General features: G+C 45.1%; 1 long non-coding RNA gene across 1 annotated transcript; it reads left to right on the top strand.

The window, feature by feature from the left end:
• Positions 1–490: 490 nt before the first annotated feature.
• LOC141374579 (uncharacterized) lies at positions 491–3,718 on the top strand. Its single transcript, XR_012381592.1, has 3 exons — positions 491–705; positions 2,717–2,779; positions 3,150–3,718. It is a non-coding gene; the product is annotated as an uncharacterized lncRNA (long non-coding RNA).
• Positions 3,719–4,511: the final 793 nt, after the last annotated feature.

The following is a 4,511-nucleotide window of genomic DNA, read 5'->3' on the forward strand; positions in this document are numbered from 1 at the left end:
ACTACAGCTCAGGAATTCCTACTAAAAATTTCAGCAAAAGAAATGCTACAACTAGAATGTGACCATTTTGCAACGGCTAATGAAGCCTGGGTCTGATCCGGGGCTCGAGCTTGAAGTGTGTGGGCAGGCAGTTGGAAGAGTTGGACGGATGTAAGTTGCAGCAGAGTCCCGGAAGAAGTCCTGAAACCCACGGCAATTCTTGTCTCTGATGTTCATGGTGTGGGTGTCCTGCAGAACCCAGGGCCTTTGTCGTAATAATCCCATAATCTTAAATTAAACCGCTCACACACCCACTGGCCCAGGCGGGGGAGAGGCTGAAAGAGTACCTGGTGGGGTGGGGACGTTGCAGGCGTGGCCGCTATCTCCTGTCAATGAAGGGAGCTCACGGACAAGCAACATGGGTGTGAGATAATAATGGGTCCTGCTTCCGTTCACCTGCCCCCTCCCCGCCCCCCCAACAATCTCCCTTGTGCCTCATCCTAACCAGAAACATACAGGAAAACTAGTCCTGCCCAGCCATGCTGACGCATTGGAAAACCACCACAATCGTCAGTGGCAACTAAAACTTTTCGGTGAGAAGCAGCTGGGGGGCTTCATCATGTAACAGATTGATCTGGCGGCCTATCGGGACTCCACTGGAACGTCGGTGAACATCCCCACAATAGGAACACCACATGCCACGTGCCTGTCTCCTGTAGTGATGAGGTAGGAAGTACTCAACCACGCCACCAACATTCTTACCAAAAAAAACCACATGGAATCTGGTCTAGCCTCAGGATCCAATGACCAGTTTATAGGAAACACAGAGAAAGCAGGAAAAGATTAAAAAACAGCATAGAGATGCTGTCCGTCAAATCCAAAACATGGTGGGTTCCATGGAGCTCGTGTCCTTGACCCGTAGACCAAAGAAACTAGTGAGACATATCAACCGAAAGCAGTGGGTGAAACTTGTTTGAATCTTGATTCAAACAAACCAAGTTTAAAAATATCTATTTTAGAAATATATGTATTTTTTTATCCCAGCTTTTTTTTTTCTTCTTCTTCAAAATAATCAGGGGGCAGGCAAGAGTATAAGTGAAACAAGATTGTCCATAGGATTCGACCTTGGGAGCTGGGTGACATGGATACCTAGGAGTTCATTATGCTGTTCTCTCTGCTTTTGTATGGGTTTCATTTTTTCCTTAATAAAAAGAAGAGGAAAAAAAGTAGGGATCGATAGTGATTACTGAAGAATGAATGGGACCTGGTTGATCTGTAAATTGGAAAAACTCATTCTGGAAGTCAGGCAATAAAGCATTGTCCATTCACACAAAATTTTCCATCCACCCCACCCACAGCACTTCCACATATCCACAGCTTTATTTTATAATCTTATCCTCTCACTGCCTGTGAGTTGGGCCGGTCAGGCATTGAGCTACGGATAGGGAAACTGAAGCTCAAAGAGATTGAATGATTTGGTAAGTGGCCCAGCCTGCAGTATCAGAGTCCATGCCTGTCCTTCAGGAGGCCACTGGTGCAGAAAGTCAAGGTCCCTAGGGAGGTTCTTCTGGCTAGAAACCAGCATCCTTGGATGGAAATATAGTTGCTTACATAGAGTGGCACTGAATTAGGAAAAAATTTTAAAGTCAAGGAGAAAAGTTTAGACTCATGTCAAAGCTAGGTTATCATTTCCCTACCCACACAGTCAACCCTCTCCCTCCTCCTCCACTTCTTCCCCCCAAATTAAAAGTGAAAAACAACTCGGTTTTCCTTTAGGCAATGCAAAATGCTCAACTCTCCTGCTTTTAAAATTAAGAAAGCAGATTATGCAACTTTATTCCAAAAAAACTCATTAAATAAGAAAAACATTTCCTTATGTATTTTAGCCAAGGAGGGTGGAGGGGGGCTGGGAAAATGGACACATGGGCGAGGGGTGGAAAGGGAGATTATCAAGAGAGATCACCAAGAAATGCTTCAAGGAGAGGATTAGTGATTATAAACTGTCCTCACTTTATTACCTCTATTCACTTGAGCCCCGGGCTTCGAAATGGATTTTTGCCTATTATGTCTGTCCTTTGAAAATCTGAGCAGCCGATTATGCTTTCTGAGTTCAGAGCTGAGATTCCCCGTGTGAAAGAAAGTGAAAGAAAGAAAGTGGCTGGCCAGAGGGCAGAGCACGCAGAGCCTCTCGGTGAGAACTGAAAGGAGCCAGGATCATCTGCATCATACAGGGCTGACCAGTCAATGTCCCCTGGAGGACAACCACCTTGGGGTAGGGGGCTTATCCATGGGGCAAGAAGGAGCAGGGGCCCAAGGCCCTAGACTCTTTGTCCAGGGGCCTGGCATCATGAGGTTTGACTTGGTCTTCAGTGAAGAACCCATGATCTCAGCGAGCGCTGGGGCTTCCTTGACCCAAAGCCAAAAATCACTAAATTCTAGACATGACCATTTCATTCCGCATCTCTTTTTTAGTCCTAATCCCTATATTTTGAAAATGCTTTTCTGAGTATTGAAACCAGGCACATGGAATCAATTGCTAACCAAAACAGTGGTGCAAATTCATCAGCAGCAAATTTAGGAGCCATCAAATACTTTACAGACATCATCTTATTATTCCCGAGAGCTTGGTGGGACAAGTTGTGTCTTTCTGTTTTGAAACATGGGAAGACTGACATGATGGAAATAGAAAACATGTATTTAATGCCCAGAAGCTTTTATGCCTTTTTGCCTTTCTTAGGATGGAAAAAGTGATGGATAACTTATATCACTCGGCAGAAGTCCAATCTCTGGCAGAGACCAGGTACACCTGCCTAATGTCCTTTTGAAGCAGGAAGGGAGGAGGGATGATTCTCCTACTTCATGTCTGGGGAAACGGTGAACAAAGCCATCAAGTGATTAGTCACAGATCCCAAAGTAAGTTAGTGATGGTGTTGAAACAATTTTAGACTCTAGATGTATTGATCACAGGCCAGGACTCTTTCCATTCATCTAACAGACACCTATTGATTTATTAATTTGTAACCAGTGTTAGCAACTATTCTAGCTTCTGGGGACACAACGATGAATAAGGAAGAAATAGCTCTTGGGAGAAACAGAGAAGTAAGCAGGTGGTTCAAAGACTCCCCTTATGTTTTGTTCCCGATCCCCTGGTCCCTGTGTGTGTGTTGAAGGTAAAGATGGGGAGAACACAAGAGGTCGAGAAGTGGCGGTGGAGAGCAGATGCTGGGCTGTCTTGTGGGCCAGTCAGCTCCAAGGGCAGACTTGGCATTGGGGATTGTGGTGAGGAAAAGGCCATCTTCCTGATAGAACAACTTAAAAAGCACAGGATACACGAAACTGAGTTTATCTACCAGCAAAACTACCTTGAAAGAGAGTTGTGAATATAATCCTGGGAGTGTGGCAAGACAACACCAGTCAAAGGGACCAGAAAGCCTTGAGACTAAAGCTGAAATCAGATGACCTGCATTGCAGCCTGGCTAAAATCGTGCAAGGAAGCAGAAAGGAAGATGAACAGCCATACCTGGGCTGGTGTGTCTCCAGCCTTGATCCAGGCAGAAGGTGCCCTGAACCCTTCATGTGAGCCTCTAGGTCAGTATTCTGAGCTGTCCAGGTGTGTTTCCAGTGCCAAAGATGAGAGAGCATCAGGCTCTCTCTCTCTGACATGCCCCAATCCCTTCACCCAATCCCCCTTGTTTGATTCCTTGCCCACAAGTGATGTGCCTACAGATTTTCATAAGGAAAGAAGATGAACTGAAAAATGTCATAGTCATGGGCGCCTGGGTGGCTCAGTTGGTTAAGCGACTGCCTTCAGCTCAGGTCATGATCCTGGAGTCTCGGGATCGAGTCCTGCATCGGGCTCCTTGCTCAGCAGGGAGTCTGCTTCTCCCACTGACCCTCTTCCCTCTCGTGCTCTCTGTCTCTCATTCTCTCTCTCTCAAATAAATAAATAAAATCTTTAAAAAAAAAAAGAAAAGAAAAATGTCATAGTCATGACTGTAGAGGGACGTATTGCCATTCTGGTTAATATATTTCCTTGTGAATCTGAGAGCTATGAGCCAAATAAACAGAAAGGAAACTAATAAAGTCCACTTCCCAGGCCTGCTGAGCTAAGGACCAGAAGTGGGACTTTTCAAAATGGTGGTAACTTGCTCGGCCACCCTAGTCCCATTTCAGGCCTGGAGCCCTGCCTAGCATTTAGTTAAGTGCTCAATAAATGTTGTTATTATTACAAAAAATACTGCTATTTATAACATATTTTTACAGGCAATGGAATTTTAAACCCAGAGTATCTAAACCTGTTTAAGCCATGTGTCTCCTCCCCTGAACAGTGTGTCCCTTGTAGGCAGGGGGCTGACCGTGCAATGCCCTGCTCATAACGGGTGCTCCATGACTGTTTGCTATGGATGGACAGCCTGTCGTGGGCACGAAGGGCTGCCTCAGAGGTTGTTAAATGGTAAAAAGAGGAGCCCGGGTTTGCCTTCTGTTCTCTCTTCTTCTTTCCAGCATTTTTTTTTTTTTTTTTTTTTTTTTTT

The sequence above is a fragment of the Callorhinus ursinus genome, unplaced genomic scaffold (genome assembly GCF_003265705.2).
Source record: "Callorhinus ursinus isolate GAN/ISIS: 27379988/994484 unplaced genomic scaffold, GSC_fseal_2.0 scaffold19, whole genome shotgun sequence".
In the NCBI taxonomy this organism is placed as follows: Eukaryota; Metazoa; Chordata; class Mammalia; order Carnivora; family Otariidae; genus Callorhinus; species Callorhinus ursinus.